At 45.1% G+C, this 23,030-nt stretch overlaps 2 protein-coding genes across 4 annotated transcripts in view; one reads left to right on the top strand and one right to left on the bottom strand.

The window, feature by feature from the left end:
* Nucleotides 1-6,361, bottom strand: part of NUMB (NUMB endocytic adaptor protein) — a 111,789-nt gene extending 105,428 nt beyond the window's left edge. Inside the window, exon 1 of one of the 3 annotated variants that reach the window (XM_056547063.1) lies at nucleotides 6,141-6,361. The gene's annotated coding sequence lies outside the window, so the exon portion shown is untranslated. The remainder of the gene's footprint in view (nucleotides 1-6,140) is intronic. The other 2 variants (XM_056547061.1, XM_056547062.1) reach the window with 2 other exon arrangements.
* A 4,549-nt stretch (nucleotides 6,362-10,910) lies between these two features.
* Nucleotides 10,911-23,030, top strand: part of STARD9 (StAR related lipid transfer domain containing 9) — a 196,253-nt gene continuing 184,133 nt past the window's right edge. The window contains exons 1-2 of the mRNA XM_056545834.1: nucleotides 10,911-11,234; nucleotides 17,070-17,173. The gene's annotated coding sequence lies outside the window, so the exon portion shown is untranslated. The remainder of the gene's footprint in view (nucleotides 11,235-17,069; nucleotides 17,174-23,030) is intronic.

Raw genomic sequence — 23,030 nt, 5'->3', positions numbered from 1 at the left:
CACAATAGACCTATCACCAATAAAATGAACATATGCCGACCTACCACACTATGCAGCGGGGGGGATCCAGTAATCACTTTTTGGTGCTGGAATACGCCTTTATTGCAATCATAATAAACTGGATACTGCTTTGGAGATTTGACCAACTCCCTATAAAGCAGAAACTCTTCTGACAAATATCCCTCACATTTGCAGGTAGAAATCTACATTGAAATCTGAGTAACCTAGTATAACACATGTAAATAAAGGTATGCAGACATTTTGAGCCATTTGCCACTTCTACAAATTTGTACAGTGACCCCCCGACCTACGATGGCCCCGACATACGATCATTTCAAGATAGGATGGTCTCTCAGGGGCAGCATCAACATACGATGCTTTTGTATGTCGGGACCATCGCATAAACGGCTATCCGGCAGCGCAGACTGCTTCAGCTACCACCGGATAGCCTTTTACGGTGCCCCGTGTGGTCCGCTGATGATCACTTACCTGTCCTCGGGGCTCCGGCGCGTCCTCTTCGGGATCCCCTGCATCATCGGCGCTCTCCATCGTCGGCGTCACGTCGCTGCGAACGCCGTCCCGTCATCCAATAGGAGCGGCGCGCGTAGCGACGTGATGACGGCGACGGAGAGCGAGGATGCTGGGGAAGCAGAGGCCTTGCCGGAGCGTCGGGGACGCGGTGACAGCGATGGAAGGCGACATCCAGGGCAGCGGTGACGGTCCGGAGCGGCAGGGACACGCGAGTATAACCTCCAATACCAGTGGTCTTCAACCTGCGGACCTCCAGATGTTGCAAAACTACAACTCCCAGCATGCCCGGACAGCCGTTGGCTGTCCGGGCATGCTGGGTGTTGTAGTTTTGCAACATCTGGAGGTCCGCAGGTTGAAGACCACTGTCCTATACTTTCCATTGCACGGATCCCTCAACATACGATGGTTTCAACAAACGATGGTCCATTTGGAACGGATTACCATCGTATATAGAGGGACCACTGTATATGGATGATCTGGACTCATTATATGTGATATTATAGAGACACGTCTGTCACCAAAGTCCCCACAATACACTGCTTTCTGGTCATAGGAAATCAGAAGAATTTAGGGTTTTGTCTGAACTTTGCTGCCCTGTTAATGATTATGGGGTTCCTGAGATGAACAGAGGTGTCAGCAGAGAGCACTGTGGTCAGACAGAAAAGAAATACAAAAAGAAAAGAACTTCCTGTGGAACATACAGCCGCTGAAGGATTAAGATTTTTAAATAAAAGTAATTTATAAATCTATTTAACTTTGTGGCACAAGTTGATTTAAAAAAAAAAATAAAATAAAATAAAATTAATATAATATAATAATAAATAACAATAATAGTTTTCCACCAGAGTACCCCTTTAACGACCACGGACGTAAATGTACGTCTACGTTCTGTACATTTAAGTCCTGTGTATGATCGTAAGCATCAGAGCGGTGCTCGCGTCATACACAGCAGGTTCCGGTTGCTAGCAGCAGCCGGGGACCCACCGGTAATGGCCGACATCCACTATCGCACACTTGTCCATCATTAACCCCTCAGGTGCCGTGATCAGTGCAGATCACTGCATCTGCGGCAATGCGCATGTTAAAATAGATGATCGGATCGCCCACAGCTCTGCCACGGGGATCCGATCATCTGTAATGGTGGACGGAGGTCCCCTCACCTGCCTCCGTCCGTCTCCGGGGGTCTTCTGCTCTGGTCTGAGATCGAGCAGACCAGTGCAGAAGATCACCGACAATACTGATCAGTGCTGTGTCCTATACATAGCACTGAACAGTATTAGCAATCAAAGGATTACTATAGATAGTCCCCTATGGGGGCATAAAAAGTGTTAAAAATCCCCTCCCCCAATAAAAATGAAAATTGTCAGTTTTTCCCATTTTACCCTTAAAAAGCGCCAAAAAAAGTTTTATAAACATATTTGGTATCGTTAGCGTGCGTAAATGTCCAAATGATCAAAATATAATGTTAATGATCCCGTATGGTGAACGGCGTACACGTAAAAAATAGAAAAAAATCAAGTCCAAAAAATGCTGTGTAAATTATTGCCGCCCTGAATGAAACAAAAACAAAAAAGAAAAGTCTGCCAAAGATATAAGTGACATGTCACATATTACGAAGAGAAACGCTGAGGAATTGCCCTACTAAGTGACAACGGGGTTAACCCTGGTGAAAATCGGCTACATGTTCACAGCAGACATCCAAGGCTCTTCGGTTGTGTTCACATGCTGTATATGATCCGTATTTTTAGCCAAAAACTGTTTCACACGGGGGAATTAATTCCAAACTACGAAGTCCATTTGATAATCAGAACTGGCGGGTGTCAAGTCATCAGACACATGGTCAGGTCCGGACTATGCCCCCATGTGAACCTGGCCTAATGGAAAGATCTGCAAGGTCGGCCCTTTCAGCTAAACATACTGATCGAAATACTCCATGTGAACTATTGATGTTCCAAAACTATTTTCAAGTACTGATACTTTTTCTTCATTATGTGATGGCAGAGGTGGTTCTAGACTGTTTGAAGCCTTAAGCAAAAGTCAAACACGAGGCCCTCATTTACACTCATAATTAAGTTATGCCCCTAGTAGATAGGTAGGAAATCCCCCTATTACGCAGAAGCCCCTAGTAGATAGGAAGAAAAGCCCCCCTATTAGGTAGAATCCCCCAGTAGTTAGGAAGGGAATTCCCAATATTAGGCAGAAGAAGCCCCCAGTAGGTAGGTAATCCCACCTTATTAGGTAGAAGCCCCCAGTAGGTAGGTAAGGAATCCCCCTATTCGGTAAAAGCCCCCAGTAGGCAGGAAGGGAATTCCTCCTATTAGTAAGAAGCCCCCAGTAAGTAGGAAGGCAATCCCCCCTATTAGGTAGAATCCCCCAGTAGTTAGGAAGGGAATTCCCAATATTAGGCAGAAGAAGCCCCCAGTAGGTAGGTAATCCCAGCTTATTAGGTAGAAGCCCCCCAGTAGGTAGGTAGGGAATCCCCCTATTAGGTAAAAGCCCCCAGTAGGCAGGAAGGGAATTCCTCCTATTAGTAAGAAGCCCCCAGTAAGTAGGAAGGCAATCCCCCCTATTAGGTAGAAGCCCCTAGTAAGTAGAAAGGCAATACCACTCTATTAGGTAGAAGCCCCCAGTAGGTAGGTAGGGAATCCCCCTATTAAAAGTACCACCAATAGGTAGTAAATCCCCCTATTCGGTATAAGGCTCCATTAGGCAGGTGTTGGGTATTCAAGATGTGGTGACCCAGTATAGAATCATGTGTTGTTCTGTACTCCTGCCCATCCTGTGTGGCAGATGCTGCTCTATGTCCATCATGGGTCCCCTCTAGGGATCGACAGATATCGATTTTTTAGGGCAGATACCGATAATCGGTCACCTTTCAGGCTGATTACTTATACCAGAATATCGGTATAAGTTATCGACTATTTCAACAACCCCCGGTGGGGCAGAAGCCGTTGCAGATCAAGGATTTAAAGCGGGTGCTTTAAATCAATGAACTGAAGCGGCTTTTGCCGGGCCAGAGATCGCCGCCGCCACAGTCACCCGCTTCTCCCCCCCCTGTCTGTCCTGAGTGTAACCACCACAGTTGCCCCATCGCCTCCCCCCCATCCCTCTGCCCACATACCGCCGCCCCCCCATCCTCTGCCCACATACCGACCCGCCCCCCCATCCCTCTGCCCACATACCGCCGCCGCCCCCCATCCTCTGCCCACATACCGCCCCGCTCCCCCCCCCCATCCTCTGCCCACATACCGATGCCGCCCCATCGCCTCCCCCCATCCCCGGTGTTATAATTACCTGTTCCTGGGGTCCGCGATACTTCTGGCAGCGGTGGCGGTATGTGGGTAGAGGATGGGGGGAGGCAATGGGGCACCGGCGGCGGTATGTGAGCAGAGGATGGGGGGAGGCAATGGGGCAGCGGTATGTGGGCAGAGGATGGGGGGAGGCAATGGGGCAGCAGCGGCGGTATGTGGCCAGAGGATGGGGAAGCAACGGGGAGGCGACGGTCGTCTCTGTCCGTGGGGCGGGGCATTATCAGCATGGTAACTGCCGATACCGATAATGTCCAAAATCATGATCATCAGCCGATAATATCGGCCAAACCGATAATCAGTCGATCCCTAGTCCCCTCTGTTCAGAACTCTCTATAATGCACTATATAAGGGTTAATATATTCGTATTATCAATGTACTTGTTGCCTTAAATCTATTTCTGTCAAGGACCTTGTTGTTAAGGGGAGTATGCAGTGGTGAACATGTGACTTATCCGGCCAATGGGTTCTCTCTAAATTCTCCCCATATATAGTGAGGTCAGGGTTCAGCTCCCTCTTAGTGCTGAGATACAGTTTGGTGAGGAGTGAAGTCTGTGAGGTGGATCTGATAGGAGGCCCCAGCAACCATCTACTACAAGTCAGCCCCACTACCGAGGTGGTAGTCAAAGCCTTGCGGTAAGGCTACTGTCTCGGCGATTACTTCAGTCAAGTCCCTAAAGTATAGCGTGGGCTGCATACCAGTCAAGTCCATTATATACAGCACAATCAACTATAAGTCCCAGCAAACTGATAAGCTTCCCTATGTTCACCCTGCAACTCCTTCATGCTGATCTGAGCTGTAACGGATTGAACCATCTTTCCAACCTCAGTAAAGCAAGCCAGTTTACCGTAACCTTGCGTCGGAGGGATTATTTGCCCCCGTACCTGGCACAGGTAAAGCTGGCCTACCTCGGGTGGTGTATAGGTCAACCATGCCCTGGCGTCACGATAAGGTGAATTACACATTACCCCGTCCGACACCACAAAGACATCCCTAGCATAAACCCAGCCTCCCCAGATTTCTGCAACGGAAACACATCAGATTTCAAAATGGGTTTTCCCACCAACAATCGGCCGCCCCCCCCCCCCCCCTTAATCATGGGTTCCCACGTCTCCTATCGGAATTGACACTCCATTTAGCAATCTTCATTAGGTCAATAGAGAAGCAGTGCACCTGTCTATCGGTCCCTTCAAACAGGGGTACATAGGACCCCACATTCATGATCTAGGGGTGTCCCTAAGTTCAAACAGCATCTGCAGAGTCTTGTTGGTAGAAAACATGTGAACAGCGCCTTATAAAAACCACTGGGTGACCCCCTGCTGGGGTAATTTATAAACGGATACATCATATAAACCAACCTTTCCCTGAAGTTGGCACTTCAGAGGGTGCGGATGAAGGGAACACACAACCAGTGGCTCTCCAGCTGTTGCAAAACTACAATTCCCATCATGCCGTGACAGCCGAAGGCTGTCACGGCATGATGGGAATTGTAGTTTTGCATGATGGAAGTTGTAGTTTTACAACAGGTTAGCGTAACACTGACATGAATTACGAGCAACTTGTCATACCACCACTGGATTATGGGAATTGTAGTTTTGCATGATGGGAATTGTAGTTTTGCATGATGGGAATTGCAGTTTTGCATGATGGGAATTGCAGTTTTGCAACAGGTTAGCGTAACACTGACATGAATTACGCGCAACTTGTCATACCACCACTGGATTATGGGAATTGTAGTTTTGCATGATGGGAATTGTAGTTTTGCATGATGGGAATTGTAGTTTTGCATGATGGGAATTGTGGTTTTGCAACAGGTTAGCATAACACTGACATGAATTACGCGCAACTTGTCATACCACCACTGGATTATCCACGAGAGGGCATCTATCACATGATCGCAACATGCCATGAATTCAAAAAAAAATACACATTGGCGGTGTCAACCCATCATTATCACCTGTAATGTGCCCACCAGGCAAAATGGTGGCACAACTAGTCAAACTCCAGGCCAGAGTATGATAACAGCAAGAGTTTACACTTTGCCAACTTAATACAATTATGTACAGATACCAGCCTTGATAGTATTGACCGGCTACGGCTGTGCCCTACAGATCGGGGCACAGGGCAGAGCCAGCTCAGGTCACATCACGTGACAAGGATGGGGAAAACCTTTAGCACAGAAGTGCGTCGCTCGCTCTCACCCCCCCCCCCCCTGTGTAGGTGATAGAGCAGTCCTCCCGGCTGTACAGAATGGGCCACAAAATGACGTAAAAGAAGAGAACGTAAACGTCACTAACTCACCTGAGAAGAAGAAGAAGCGGCGGCGGCGGCGCTCTGGTCCTCCCAAGTCTGCAAATCCCCCCAGCTCTCAGGTCTCCCCTTACCTGCCCGGGAACAACCTAACCCAACAGCTAAACGCTGCTCACAGCCGCTTCAGGCACCACCCAATCAAAGCACCGCCTCTGACTGAAAGCACAAACGTGATTGGTTCATCACCCCGTCCTTCTACCGCTCGAACCCGCCCACGACACGCCTCTCCGAAGGTCCCGCCCACCCGGCATAACCACACTCTTTGGCTTATTTGACCCGCCCCCTTTGCCTTCTGATTGGCCGTTTTAGCCGTTGCCGAAAGCTGATTGCCTCGCGGTCTAATTCTGAGCGCTATCCGGGGGGAAAGACCGTCGAAAAAAAGTTGGAGGGAAGGGAGGGCATTTCCGCTGTGTTGTGTCGGGTTTGGTTGAGCGGTGGTTATGATACACCCGCATGAGGGCGGGGACTCGGCTGGAGAGACTCATGCTGGGTGTGAAATCTTTGCGAAATATTTGGTGGTGTCTGGCGTGGAAACCGCATAACCTCACAGATTGCAGCTGTATCATAGTGACGTGCAGGACTAGTTTTTGCAGCAGCTGGAGGCACCCTGGTTGGGAAACACTGCTATCCACTCTACAACTACCAGCATGCCAGTAGTTGTAGTTTTGGAACAGCTGGAGGCACCCTGTATGGGAAACACCGGCTTATAGAACCCAGGCTTCCTTTAAGTTGTTTGTTCCTTCAAAGTGACTAAAACAGTGGTCTTCAAACTGTGGACCCCCAGATGTTGCAAAACTACAACTCCCAGCATGCCCGGACAGCCGATGGCTGTCCGGGCATGCTGTAAGTTGTAGTTTTGCACCATCTGGAGGGCCATAGTTTGAAGACCACTGTTTTAGTTACTGTAAGTTGTAGTTTTGCACCATCTGGAGGGCCACAGTTTGAAGACCACTGTTTTAGTTACTGTAAGTTGTAGTTTTGCACCATCTGGAGGGCCACAGTTTGAAGACCACTGTTTTAGTTACTGTAAGTTGTAGTTTTGCACCATCTGGAGGGCCACAGTTTGAAGACCACTGTTTTAGTTACTGTAAGTTGTAGTTTTGCACCATCTGGAGGGCCACAGTTTGAAGACCACTGTTTTAGTTACTGTAAGTTGTAGTTTTGCACCATCTGGAGGGACACAGTTTGAAGACCACTGTTTTAGTTACTGTAAGTTGTAGTTTTGCACCATCTGGAGGGCCACAGTTTGAAGACCACTGTTTTAGTTACTGTAAGTTGTAGTTTTGCACCATCTGGAGGGCCACAGTTTGGAGACCACTGTTTGTTACTGTAAGTTGTAGTTTTGCACCATCTGGAGGGCCACAGTTTGAAGACCACTGTTTGTTACTGTAAGTTGTAGTTTTGCACCATCTGGAGGGCCATAGTTTGAAGACCACTGTTTTAGTTACTGTAAGTTGTAGTTTTGCACCATCTGCAGGGCCACAGTTTGAAGACCACTGTTTTAGTTACTGTAAGTTGTAGTTTTGCACCATCTGGAGGGCCACAGTTTGGAGACCACTGTTTGTTACTGTAAGTTGTAGTTTTGCACCATCTGGAGGGCCACAGTTTGAAGACCACTGTTTGTTACTGTAAGTTGTAGTTTTGCACCATCTGGAGGGCCATAGTTTGAAGACCACTGTTTTAGTTACTGTAAGTTGTAGTTTTGCACCATCTGCAGGGCCACAGTTTGAAGACCACTGTTTTAGTTACTGTAAGTTGTAGTTTTGCACCATCTGGAGGGCCACAGTTTGAAGACCACAGTTTTAGTTACTGTAAGTTGTAGTTTTGCACCATCTGGAGGGCCACAGTTTGAAGACCACTGTTTTAGTTACTGTAAGTTGTAGTTTTGCACCATCTGGAGGGCCACAGTTTGAAGACCACTGTTTTAGTTACTGTAAGTTGTAGTTTTGCACCATCTGGAGGGCCACAGTTTGAAGACCACTGTTTTAGTTACTGTAAGTTGTAGTTTTGCACCATCTGGAGGGACACAGTTTGAAGACCACTGTTTTAGTTACTGTAAGTTGTAGTTTTGCACCATCTGGAGGGCCACAGTTTGAAGACCACTGTTTTAGTTACTGTAAGTTGTAGTTTTGCACCATCTGGAGGGCCACAGTTTGAAGACCACTGTTTTAGTTACTGTAAGTTGTAGTTTTGCACCATCTGGAGGGCCACAGTTTGGAGACCACTGTTTGTTACTGTAAGTTGTAGTTTTGCACCATCTGGAGGGCCACAGTTTGAAGACCACTGTTTGTTACTGTAAGTTGTAGTTTTGCACCATCTGGAGGGCCATAGTTTGAAGACCACTGTTTTAGTTACTGTAAGTTGTAGTTTTGCACCATCTGCAGGGCCACAGTTTGAAGACCACTGTTTTAGTTACTGTAAGTTGTAGTTTTGCACCATCTGCAGGGCCACAGTTTGAAGACCACTGTTTTAGTTACTGTAAGTTGTAGTTTTGCACCATCTGGAGGGCCACAGTTTGAAGACCACAGTTTTAGTTACTGTAAGTTGTAGTTTTGCACCATCTGGAGGGCCACAGTTTGAAGACCACTGTTTTAGTTACTGTAAGTTGTAGTTTTGCACCATCTGGAGGGCCACAGTTTGGAGACCACTGTTTTAGTTACTGTAAGTTGTAGTTTTGCACCATCTGGAGGGCCACAGTTTGAAGACCACTGTTTTAGTTACTGTAAGTTGTAGTTTTGCACCATCTGGAGGGCCACAGTTTGAAGACCACTGTTTTAGTTACTGTAAGTTGTAGTTGTGCACCATCTGGAGGGCCACAGTTTGAAGACCACTGTTTTAGTTACTGTAAGTTGTAGTTTTGCACCATCTGGAGGTCCACAGTTTGAAGACCACTGAATTATAGCAATTAAATATTTACATCATTCTACATTGCGGGAAGTTGAAGTTTTGCAACATCTGGGGGCTAATTTTTTTTTCTACCCTAGAGTACCACTTTAAAAAAAATGTATCTCTCTGCATTATATAAAAAGCTTTTGTAATCAACACTTTAAAACTACCTGCTTAACCCCTTAAGGATGCAGCGTTTTTCCGTTTTTCCATTTTCATTTTTCCTCATCACCTTCTAAAAATCATAACGCTTTAAATTTTGCACCTAAAAACCCATATTATGGCTTATTTTTTGCGCCACCAATTCTACTTTGCAGTGACATTAGTCATTTTGCCAAAAAATCCACGGCGAAACGGAAAAAAAAATAATCATTGTGCAACAGAATTGAAGAAAAAAATTCATTTAGTAACTTCTGGGGGCTTTCGTTTCTACGCAGTGCATATTTCGGTAAAAATGACACCTTATCTTTATTCTGTAGGTCCATACGGTTAAAATGATACCCTACTTATATAGGTTGGATATTGTCGTACTTCTGAAAAAAATCATAACTACATGCAGGAAAATGTATACGTTAAAAATTCTCATTTTCTAACCCCTATAACTTTTTTTATTTTTCCGCGTACGGGCCGGTATGAGCGCTAATTTTTTGCGCCGTGTTCTGAGGTTTTTATTGGTACCATATTTGTATTGATCTGACTTTTTGATCGCTTTTTATAAATTTTTTCATGATATAAAAAGTGACCAAAAATGCACTATTTTGGACTTTGGAATTTTTTTGCGCGTACGCCATTGACTGTGCAATTTAATTAATGATATATTTTTATAGTTCGGACATTTTCGCACGCGGCGATACCACATATGTTTTATTTTTATTTACACAGTTTTTTTTTTAATGGGAAAAGGGGGGTGATTCAAACTTTTATTAGGGAAGGGGTTAAATGACCTTTGTTAACTTTTTTTTTTTCACTTTTTTTTGCAGTGTTATAGCTCCCATAGGGACCTATAACACTCTACACACTGATCTCCTATGCTGATCCCTGCAAAGCCATAGCTTTGCAGGGATCAGTCAGATAGGCGGTCGATTGCTCAAGCCTGTAGCTCGGGCTTGGAGCAATCAATCCCCGATCGGACGCCGCGGAGACAGGTAAGGAGACCTCCGCCTGCGTCCTAACTGATCGGAACATCGCGATTTTTTTTTTTTTATATCCTTTTTGTTAGGTTTCAAAATAAATTTTGGTTATACAACATAGACAGGAGACTTGTCTCCTGATAGGAAAAGTCACATAATACAACATAACATCACATAGAAGTACATCAGATTACATCTTTACATAACATCCCACTCGAGTCAAGTGCCCTCAGCAGCAGTTCCACATCAAAGTCACCAACATTAGCAAGAACAATAACAAGCCCTGTAGGCCATGAAGCCGCCACACAGTAGCCGAACATCAGCATCTAGCATAAATAACGATCACGTAATTTGTAATTTACCTAGCGTCCCCGCTATGGCCTTCCGCAGATACCATTCTGTATCTTTGAAGGGTAGCACAGTTAGTTGGATGTCCGAGTCAGACAGGAAATGGGTTATGAACGTGGGCCACTTTAAAAAAAAAAAAAAAAAAACCTTAGCTGACTTGTTAGCAGTACGACCGCAGATCAATTTATCTCGCAAGAGGTATAACTTGACCTGGAGCAAGACGTCCTGTATCGTAGGCATCTCTGCCACCAACCATCTTGCCAGCAGACATCTTTTACCTACTAGCAAAAAAATGTGCAAAAGTAAGGGAACCACTATGTCATCCTTGGGTATATTAAACAATATCAGTAAGGGGTCAATGGGTAGTCGTAGTTTTAACTTTATCAGCTAAATAAAGGAACAAAGAACCCCAAAACAGTCGCGTTTTAGGACAAGTCACTAATCCATGCAACAGGTCAGTTCTCGGTGCGCCACAATTGGGGCACGCTGCCAAACGATCCGGTCTGTCCACAGTCCTAGGGAAATTAAAGCCATATAATGCATGGTTCATGATTTTGTAGTGCGTTTCCCTCCATAGCTCACTTACTACTGCCTTACGTACCTTGGCCCAGCCTTCTAAAATAGGCTTAGCGAGGTCCGGCACCACCAATTTATGTTCCCAATAAGTAAACATCTTGGCTGAGACGGAGTCGCTACCTTTCCTACGAATTCTCCAATACAGGTAAGACAGAGAATGGATCGTAGTCCCTGCAGACAGAAAACTATCAAAGGAAGTGAAACCTGCTATAGCAGAAACATCATTCAACCGTGGTCGTAAAATCGCCAGCACTTGCGAGAACTGTAAAAAATGGTCTCTACCAATAGAGTAGCAGTCCCCCAATTCCTCTAACGTGTAATATCTCCTTTCAGTCGGGTGTAATAAGTGTTTAACTCTCGTTATGCCCTGTCTCGACCACCTTTGAAACAATCGGTTCTGTAATCCCATCCGAAATTCCGGGTGCGACCACAGAGGCATCTCTTTACTAATAAGAAAAGGTAGGCCCATGACCCCCCTGCATGCCCTCCACGCAGCAATTGTGTTGCGTAGCAGGAGACTATTCTTCACCATTCTTGGTAGCAAAGCGTATCTCGTATGGAGTAACGCCGATAGCGACCAGGGTGACACCATACCCTCTTCCAAGGACAACATAGTGAAAGCCGACGTCCCTTTGACCCAGTCTATACCATGCCTAAGGAGACAGGCCAGATTATAGTGCCGTATGTCCGGAAAATTCAGCCCTCCCTGTTCCCTCGGCAACATGAGCTTCCTGAGTGATATCCTGGGCCTTCTGCCTGCCCAGATAAAATGCGGAATTAAGACGGGACACATCCGAGTGCTTCAGTAGCACTGGGATCGTCTGCATTGGATAGAGGAGTTTCAAAAAACTCACCATCTTCAGAAGGTGACACCTTGCCAAAAAGGGAAGAGGGAGAGATTGCCAACGATGTAGTTCATCCTCTATTTTACAAAACAGGGGAGTGTAATTTAAAGTATACAATGAACTAAGCTGTGTACCAATAAGAATCCCCAAATATTTGATATGAGTACGAGAGACCGGTACCGGAAAACACATACCACCCTACCCCCCGATCACTCCTTTAACATCCAAAAGAGCACTCCCCTGCCGTATGCGCTCCCGTATGGAAGAAAACGTTGTGTGAACCCACCCTAATATAGCATAGATACATGGACTCTGCAAGACCTCTAAAGGTGTCTTGTGGTATCTGACAAGATGTTAGCCGCAGATGCATTCCTACACCTTTCAAGGTGGGACCACCACAAATCTCACTTCCTTTTCTAGCACATCCGCAAGATGCTCCATTCAGTTAAATGGGCACTCTCATAAAAAAATTTTTTTGCTATTGCACTCCTTATGGTAAATAAAAAAATCTTTCTAATGTACTTTGTTTAAAAAAAATAATAATTTAGTTTTCTATGTTTTATTTGTGTTTAAAAAAGCTGTCACTAGGTGTCTCCCTACTTGTCTAGAGCACATTTCCCCCCATTTCTTGCACAGACTTTGGACTCCTAATGGCCTGGCAGAAGTCCAAAATCAGGAAATGCAGCCTGGAGTGCTGAGAGAGGGGGTTGTGCTGCCTTAGCCAATCATAGCTCATCTCACACTGAACTGCTCTGAACTGTGTGTAGCAGAGTGAGGGAGGAAGTTCTCCCCTGTATGGCTTCAGATGATGTCACACCTGCTGGGTAACGCCCCTTCCCAGTCTGGAATCTGACTGAGCAGAAAATACAGAGCAATATCAAGGTAGAAAACTAACAAATAAAAAAATAAAAATATAGGGGGTGGTTTATCATGATGGGGCAGTGAACTGGGAGGATTATAAAATTGAATAAGATCATGACAGGTAGTCTTTAAGATCTGGGAAATTTGGCAGCCAAGTCAGCACCTTGACCTGCTTGTCATGTCCGCTTCCATGTGTTGCAATGCTGGAGAGGCCTGTGATCACTATGGGGGAGATTTATCAAAACTTGCGCAGAGGAAAAGTTGACTAGTTGCCCATAGTAACCAATCAGATTGCTTCTTTCATTTTTTTACAGGCATCTTTAAAAACTAGGGAAGTGGTTTGATTGGTTGCTATGGGCAACTAGTCAACGTTTCCTCTGCGCAAGTTTTGATAAATCTCCCCCTATATGCACAGATTGGACTGGATACTGTCAGTGGCAACATTGATCTTCATGCATTCACCACAAGGTGGAAGCACCTGGCTGTGAACTGTGTGCATTGGTATCAGTGATTGACCTAGGTCAGTGGTCTTCAACCTGCGGACCTCCAGATGTTTCAAAACTACAACTCCCAGCATGCCCGGACAGCCATCGGCTGTCCGGGCATGCTGGAAGTTGTAGTTTTGAAACATCTGGAGGTCCGCAGGTTGAAGACCACTGACCTAGGTTATTCACACATTTACAGGAGGAGTAATACAGAAATGGCACAATGCAAATTTTCACTCTACGTTTTTGGCATACGGCTGCTGGATCTGGTGGGGAAATTTATAAACTGGCTGCTGCCGTATCCCCCCCGCCTGACCCACGCCGCATTCCATACATTTGAATGAGTCGGCCAGATTCAGATAGTGAGTCCGGTCGGCTCATTTTTGCACCGTATCCGGTTTTGCTGCCGAACTGAAAACCGTGGTCTGCTGCATTTTTCACTCCAGCAATAAAACTAAGACGGTGCAAAATGAGCCAATTGGAGTCACTATCTGACTCTGGCCGGCTCATTCAAATGAATGGGATGCAGCGTGGGTCCGGCAGGTATACCGAGTGGACACAAAGCCATGGTAGACTGCAGTTTTTTGTACGGCAAAAAAACACACAAAACCATACAAGAACCAAAACACAACAGGATACATCCTACGTTTTTGTATGGGAGGTCAATGTAACGGTTCTCTATATGGTTGTTTACGTTTTTTAAATACAAAACCGCATATGGGAACCGTATAGCAAAATTGTGACGTGAATGCACAAAAGGCTGCGGCCAGATGTTAGTTGGGAGTAAATAGGGAAATACGTATCCCCAAACCAACTTGGCATTTTTACTTTTGATGTTTTTTTCACTCTTCATTGGCATTTCTTGACTCATTCTGAGAATATGGTGTTTTTTTTTTCTCCCATAGACTTCTATGGTATAAAAAAAAAAAATGACGAGAAAAATGCAAGTTTAACATTGGCGTTTCAATGTCTTTTTACCCCCAATTTTTCAATAAAAATGAACATGTTCATTCTTTGTGCAGAGTCCGCATGGAATGCATGTATTTTACTACTCATTGACTTCAGTGGATAGGAAAATACGGAGCAGCAAATATGCAGCATAATGTGTGATCCTGCCGTTAGGGTACGTATGTGCTTATTTTTGCTGCAGATCTGCTGCCCAATGACTTGAATGGGTAACAATATCTGCTTCAGCAAATCTGCAGCTAAAAATATGCACATGTGAACATACCCTAACAGCATTAGATTGGATGATACCACTGCCACCAGGGCCGTCTTTAACGCGGGGCAAAAGGGGCAGCTGTCCTGGACCCTGTCGTCGTTCCTGGGGGCCCAAAGCAGCTAGCCCTTTAGCCCCACGCTAAAGCAGCTAGCCGTCGCCGCCAGCCCTACCGTGGGACCAACTTCCTCACCGACGTTCCTCTCTCCTGCTGCATCTGCGATGTTCCTGACCCGCGCAAGAGGACTTCACTGATGTCACACGTCAGTCGTGGCCGCCGCAGTGGAGAAGGCGCGCACACTGTGGACACAGTGCACCACCTGAGCCTGCTGGACTCGCAGGCCAGGTGTGTGTGTGTGTGTGTAAGTGTGTGTGTGTGTAAGTGTGTGTAAGTGTGTGTAAAAAGGGTACTCCACTGGAAAACATTTTTATTTTTTTTATTTTATTTTTTAAATCAACTGGTGCCAGAAAGTTAAACTGATTTGTAAATTACTTCTATAAAAACATTTTTTATCCTTCCAATACTTATCAGCTGCTGTTCTGATCCACAGGAAGTTCTTTTCTTTTTTAATTTCCTTTCTGCCTAACCACAGTGCTCTCTGCTGACACCTCTGTCCATTTTAGGAACTGTCCAGAGTAGGAGCAAATCCCCATAGAAAACCTATCCTGCTCTGCACAGTTCCTGACATGGACAGAGGTGTCAGCAGAGAGAACTGTGGTCAGACAGAAAGGAAATTCAAAAAGAAAATAACTTCCTGTGGAGCATAACAGCAGCTGATAATTACTGGAAGGATTAAGATTTTTTTAATAGAAGTAATATACAAATCTGTTTAACTTTCTGTCACCAGTTAATTAAACAATTTTTTTTTTCCAGTGGAGAACCCCTTTTAAAGTGAGACAGCAGCGGTGGGGGGGTTTAATGAATTGGCACAGGGAGGGGGGGTAATGAAATGGCACAGCGGGGAGAAGGGAAGGTTAATGAAATGGCACAGGGGATGAGAGGAAAGGCTATGGTGATGAAATGGCTAAGGTGATGGACTGGTTAATGAAATGGCACAGGGGGATGGGGGTTAATTAAAATGGCTCAGGGGAGGGGGGGGGTTGTGAAATAAATGGCATAGGGGTGATCAAAATTGCACAGGGGAATCAGAGGGGCCACCTCAATTCCCCACCCCCTTCTGATCTCCTCTGTGCCATTTCACCCCCTCTCCCCATCATACAGAGGGGATCAGAGGGAGGAATTTAAATGGTACAGAAAGGGGGGGGTTGGGAATAGAAATGGCAAAGGGGGGATCGGCAATGGAGAGCGCTGGAAACATTTAGACCAAATCCAAGGAAAGGGTGAGGGAGGGGGAGGAGGAAGGGGAAACTCCAGCTCCGCTTGGAAGTAGAAAAATTCCTTTATTAGCGATCCATAAAAATAGAAAAAAGGTAAAAAAGTGCAAGCAAAAATCAAACGTGCATGGTGAGTTAAAATCTCACGTCCACCGACGCGTTTCGGGCTGTCAAAAGTCCTTAATCCTGGTGCATGAACTATCTACCTCGGGCTGCTTATATACACTGGCAACCTATCAATAGGTCACATGATCTAGGACCACGTGACCCTACACATCTGATGCTTAATTAGACTCTAAATCACCATAAGCCACAAAACACACAGAACCATTAAGAAATTGTTCCTCAATCCCTCATATGAACAGAGAACATTGTTATCAATAGATATATGCCAGGTCATTTCTGTAATTCATCCCTGCTGGAAATCTAGTTTCCAGCATGAGAATCCAGTAAGCCTCACGTTTTAACAGTAAACGGGACCAGTCTCCACCTCGTTGGGGAGGGGAAACCCTTTCAATGCTGTATACTTCAATAGAGTCCGGATTGCCCTGATGGACCTCAGCTATGTGCTTGGACAAACTGGACATTGAGCGTGAGTTGAATACCGCAATGTGTGCATTATGCATATGTTCATATATGCATTTTTTCAACTTTCTAGTTGTACAGTCAACGTATTGTTTTTTGCAATCTCTGCAGGTAGCCACATATATGACATGTGTAGTATCACAGTTAAGAAATGATTTTATCGAATATTTCTTACCATTTGCCATGGAAGTAAAAGTATTGGATTTGGTGGCATATCGGCAGAGATTGCAACTATTTTTGGCACACTGAAAGAATCCCTTGAGGTGCAACCACGTGTTGTCTCGAGATTTATTTAAAAAGTCACTAGGGGACAATTGGTTGCGCAGGATGCGACCTCTTTTTGCCACAATATTAACACCTTCCTGGAGAATAGTATACAATATTTCATCTTCATAAAGAACAGGTAAGTGTTTCAGCAAGATGGATTTAATCTGTGAAAACTGCATGCTGTGCTGTGTGGAAAAAGTTACTTTATCAGCAACTGGTGACTCTTTTTCTGACTGTCACATAATAACATGTTCCTGTCTTTATGTTGAGCTATACGTAAAAAATTTTGACCCCATGGGGCATCCTGTAACCTGCAGGTAAAAATCTTTGTCAAACCTGAAAAAGTTATTTATAAGTAAGAGTCTAACATGTTTGTCCCGCAGATGCTGAAGAGATTACGTTTTGGCTGAAAGAAGACATCATGGCGGTCTGAGCCGGATGGAGAAGAAAAGAAAAGAGGACGACGCTGATCAGAAAACATGTAATTGTGAGTCCCTAAATGTAATTGTAATCATTTATATGGTACACAGATCTTTATACAGCTGGTATATACCTCTATATGGTCCTGTATATAATCACTTATATGGTATACAGAACCTGTGTACAGCTGGTATATCAACACAGTAAAGGAGGAGAGCATATTTAAAAGAAAAACTACCACAAGAGGACATAGGGGGATATTTATTAATACCTGTCCAGAGGAAAAGTTGCCCATAGCAACCAATCAGATCGCTTCTTTCATTTTGCAGAGGCCTTGTTAAAAATGAAAGAAGAAATCTGATTGGTTGCTATGGGCAACTGGGCAACTTTTCCTCTGCACAGGTTTTGATAAATCTCCCCCATAGTTTTAAATTAGAGGGGAAAAGGTTTCTGCAGTAATATCACTAAATATTACCGTATTTATCGGGGTATACCACGCACCGGCCTATAACACACACCCTCATTTTACCAAGGATATTTGGGTAAAAAAAGTTTTTTACCCAAATATCCATGATAAAATGAGGGTGCGTGTGTGCGCGTGTATACCCCAATATACCCCCAGGAAAGGCAGGGGGAGAGAGGCCGTCGCTGCCCGCTTCTCTCCCCCTGCCTTTCCTGGGGTCTAGAGCGCTGCTGTCGGCCCTTTTCACCCCCGGGTCCGCGCTGCTCCAGGCCTCCGTCGTGCGTCCCCAGCGTCGTTGCTATGCACGGCGCGGCGCTCTGACGTAATGCGCCGCGCCGTTCAGCGCATAGCAATGACGCCGGGGACGCACGACGGAGGCCTGGAGCAGCGCGGACCCGACTCAGGTAATTATGCCACCGGGGATGGGGGGAGGCAACGGGGCAGCGGCGCCGGCAATGGGTGCCGCTGCCCCTTCTCTCCCCCTGGCTGTCGGCGCCGCTTCTCTCTCCCTGGCTATCGGCGCCGGCACCGATAGTCAGGGGGACAGAACGGGCAGCGGCGCCGATAACCAGGGGGTGAAAAGGGCCGACAACAGCGCTCTAGACCCCAGGAAAGGCAGGGGGAGAGAAGCGGGCAGCGACGGCCTCTCTCCCCCTGCCTTTCCTGGGGGTGTATCGGCGTATAACACGCACACAGACTTTAGGCTAAAAATTTTAGCCTAAAAAGTGCGTGTTATACGCCGATAAATACGGTACTTTACTGAGAGAGTAGTGGATGCATGGAATAGCCTTCCTGCAGAAGTGGTCGCTGCAGATAGAGGGAAGGAGTTTAAACATGCATGGGATAAGCATAAGGCTATCCTTCATATAAGATAGGGCCAGGGACTATTGATAGGATTCAGGATATTGGGAAGCTTAGATGGGCCAAATGGTTCTTATCTGCCGACACATTCTATGTTTCTATATACCTCTATATGGTCCTGTCAATAATCACTTATATGGTATACAGAACCTGTGTACAGCTGGTATATAGCAAAATATGGTCCTGTATATAATCACTTATATGATATACAGATCCTGTATATACCACTATATGGTCACTGTATTGGGGGGGGGGGGTGAGGAAGTTGGGGAATATTAGTTTGTATATAGTGGATTTTATTTAATAACAGTACAGTGGAATTATCCAGTCACTAGTCTCTTTGTGGTGTAATGGTCCTTGTGTGGCGGTATTATGTGTCCCTTTTGATAGGTGTAATATTGGTAATATTTATCTTGGTATACTATACCGGTATTATTGGTATTGTTGGTCTCAGTATGCCCGATCTGGTCAGGTTACAATAATGTAAGGTAATATTTGCACCTTGTATAGTGGTATCAATTGGTAACTGCACAACTAGTATATTTAGGTATACAGTATTGTCATGTGAACTATATATATGCGCACGTGTATTTGTGTTTTTCTTTTTTGTTTTCTTTTTTTTTTTTAGGGGGGGGGGCAGCATTTCGTTCTTGGACCCAGGCAGTACAATGTCTTGGGCCAGCTCTTCTGTTCTAAAGCGGCGCTGTGGCCTTTAAAACAGTGAGCCTGTGGCCAGGACTGGCAGGGGACGTCGCGCAAGTGATGTTCCTCTCCAGATCCGCACAGTGATGTTGCATGTCAGTCCCGGCCGCCGCAGGAAAGAAGAAGGCGCAGACGACCAGGTGAGTGTGTAAAAAAATTAAAAAAATGTACTATTGCAAGGATTAAGATTTTTTAATCGAAGTAATTTACAAATCTGTTTAACTTTCCGGAGCCAGTTGATATATAAAAAAAAGTTTTGGCCTGGAATACCCCTTTAATTCTCATGATCCTGGTGTCCCAGTGGGCATTCTAAGGTAATATTAGTGTAGGTATTTCCATTTTCCTATGATCGTACATCTTCATTAGAAGTAAACAATGAAAATGTATTGAAAACTTCTCATGGTGCACATGCAGAGGATGCACTGCAAAATGTAATAATGTAGTAGACACCTGAACAAATTGTGTAGTGGATTTTACCAGTGACTGAACACTTCTGAAGTGGTAATCTGGCCTCAAGCAAATTAACTTGCAATGAGTAAATTGGAAGCAAGTTTTGGTAATAGAGGGTGTGGGCCGATATTCCTCTTGTTATGCTTATGTAAATATCTGAATTGGCAACTGGACACTTCTAGCATGTGAACCTGATTATTGTCAGTAATAACTAAATCGCTGTCAGTTGTTACAAATGCTTATACAACCACTTTGTGAATATTACATAACTTTTTCCTTGCACATCTTTTTTTTTTTTTTAAGTATTTATTTAAGTTTTGCAAATTTCAATAACAAACATCATCAACGTGGCGCAATAGATACAAGCCCAAACAGCAGCACTCCCGAGAGGTCCCAGCAGCCAACGACAGCATTCCTTGCACATCTTTTAAATGATGTCACCTTCTAGTTTTCATTTTTTATTCAGAGTATGAGGAAAGTAATGAATATACTTTCCTTAAAACGTACCTGTCAGATCTCACAAAAACATTTTTTTTAATATATCACTATAATCCTGACCATGTACATCTAATTTGTATGTGTATAGCACCTTTATTTATTTAATACACTTTTAATTTAGTTCACTAGTCTGAATTCCTCTCAAAAGGAGAGGGCGTGGCCTCACTGTGCAGGTCTCCGCCCCCTCCCTCAGTATGCTGTCTGCTCACATCTCCCCTAGCATTAGCAAAACTACAACTCCCAGCTTCTCCTCACTGACAGTAGTGGGACACAAACTGACAGTGGGAGGATTTTTCCTCCAGCTGTGAGCCATGAACTCACAGCTGTCAATCAAGGAAGTGTGTCCATGACATAGGTGATGATGCATGGACACAGCAGGACTAGTATGTGTCCAAGCAGGCAGGGGGGACAGTTGTTTGACTGGCTTTTTCAGTATGAAAAACACAAAATGTTCTAATGAAAGCAATTGCAAAACCTATTGGTTATACATGCTTTACATCAAAAGTTTTTGTATCTGACAGTGCCCAATTAAAGGATATGTACACTTTTGAATGCATATTTCCATGTTGCTTAGTACTTCTTTTTGTATAAAACCATTTTCATTATAGGTTTTAAAAAAAAAAAAAATTTTTCTTAGTTTAACTTCTGCAGTCTTTATATTTTGACATACATATTGTCGTATCCTGCATCCAGTGTCCTTGGGCTTAGTTTCCATACTTAACTTCAGTATGTGTCCTGGTGCTTTTTATTATCATGTCTTTTGTCATGTTATTCTATAAGTATGTCCAATAAAGATTGATTTTTCTTTATGGGATTTGTTTAGTGCATAGTTTTTGTTTTGTATTGGTGCAGCATATGGCGCTATCAGCCTTGTCCTGTTTTGTCAGAGAAGTAGTCTGTTGGATTGTTTCCAGCCCTCTCCTCTCACGTCCTGAATGGTCTTCTAAGCTTATGGTAACATTCCGATGTGTGTGGATCCCTACCCGTACCAGTTTCACTTTGGGCAACATAGACTTCTGCTGCTAGTTCAGTGTTTCCCAACCAGGGTGCCCCCAGCTGTTGCAAAACTACAGCTTCCAGCATGCCCGGAAAGCCTTTGGATGTCTAAGCATGCTGGGAGGTGTAGTTTTGCATCAGTCCTCTGCATTTTGTAGTCCACAGTCAGGTTGACCCAGCAGTGCCAGTGTGCCCTGACTATTCGCATAAGGATCAGGCAGAATGATTATACAGCCCTCTGCTTGATCACTGAGATAACTGTGAAGCCATTCACAGATGTGTGGAAATTTATCAAAACCTGTGCAGAGGAACAGTGGAACAGTTGCCTATAGCAACCAATCAAATTGCTTTTTTCATTTTCAAAATGGCCTCTGAAAAATGTAAGAAGCGATCCAACCATTCTACCTCTACACAAGATTTGATTTACCACATAATAAATACTCTCATCATCTGCTGTTGGAAACAAGATTGGGCTATGTGTGTTTTTTATTGCTCACACATGTTACAGTATCTGCCGGGATTGATTTGAGTGAAATTCACTATCATCAAGAATATTGGGGCAGATTTATCAAAACTTGTGCAAAGGAACAGTGAAGCAATTGCCCATTGCAACCCATCAGATGGCTTAAAAAGGCCTCTGAAAAATAAAAGCTGGAATCTGATTGGTTGCTATGGGAAACTGTAGGGAATTGTGTCCAGAAAAGTGTAATGTGCGTCTACCGTGGCGCTGAAAAAGTAGAGAGGGGGTGAAGAAGACTGCACTGTTAATTGTGTAGAAGTCTGCAAAAGTTAAATTGACGATGTGCAAAATCAGGACTGAAGCCATGTTACATGCCAAAATGTCTGCCGTACCTGAAAGGGTTAATCTGATGGTCGAGAAGCACGCAAAAGGTTCCCGCCAAAGCCAGCATCCCGCCCCCGGGCGTGGAGATCGTGTTGATGTGTCTAGTCTGAGGTGGAACTTGAAAGGTCCACCCCTTGATGCCAGGGGTCAGACAGAGAGGATGCACCGCTGAGTCGCTTCCGTTTCCAGGCCCTGCTGATGACATTCTTCCAGCCAGCGGCCATCTTGTCAGAGACCAGTATAAGAAGCGACGCGGAGCCTGGCCTCTTCAGTTCACCGGAAGCGCTGGCCGAGAGTGAAAAGATGGCGGAGTCGCAGCAATCCACGTGTGCTGAGAGTCCCAAGATTGAACCGGAGGATCGGCTGGCTGATTGTCGCGACCGCGGCACGGGTGTTTCAAGAGTTATCGGATTGCCTGTACGAGCTGTCCATTTGGGCCGACAACGCCCACCTGAAGGTGCCTTTGCCAGAGGACGATGGAGAGTGGGCCGCAACCCCGGCTGAAGGTACGCCAGAATGATCACGAGAGCCGTCGCCGGTGAGGTTGTCACGTGATGTGAACACAGCCTTTAACTTATTTTTTTACACTTTATTAGTCCCTTAGGGGACTCTAAGGGTACGTTCACACATACGCAGATTTGATGCGCAGGATTTGATGCGCAGGATTTTCTGCTGCAGATTTCAATGTAAACTAAATTACTGAGCACAGCTTCTAATTGGCAGTTACAAATCCTGTGCATCAAATCTGCACAGGATCCTGTATGTGTGAACGTACCCTAAGTAGGAATCATTAGATTCCTCATGCAGGTCAATGTAGTTCCATAGAACTCTATTGATCTGTGTGCTCTGTGCTCGAGTGATAAAGCCTGGTCCAGCCATGCTCTATCAATCTCAGAGCCACAGACCGCACTGCAGGAGAGGTAAGCCCTCCGGCTATCAAAGCAATGGATTGCCCCTCTGCGATCGCGCTGCGGGGCGGGGGGAGATGGTCGATCCACTCCACTGGACCACCAGGGACTGTTTAAAGGTCTCTTTAGACACTGCTGTGTAAAGGGTTAATAGTCGGCCACAGCAGTCGCCGTATATCAGCCATTGACGGTAGACCTTAGC

Source organism: Hyla sarda, chromosome 11 (genome assembly GCF_029499605.1).
Source record: "Hyla sarda isolate aHylSar1 chromosome 11, aHylSar1.hap1, whole genome shotgun sequence".
NCBI lineage: Eukaryota > Metazoa > Chordata > Amphibia > Anura > Hylidae > Hyla > Hyla sarda.
Note: the sequence above shows the minus strand (reverse complement) of the source record. Positions and strands in the feature narration are given on the sequence as shown.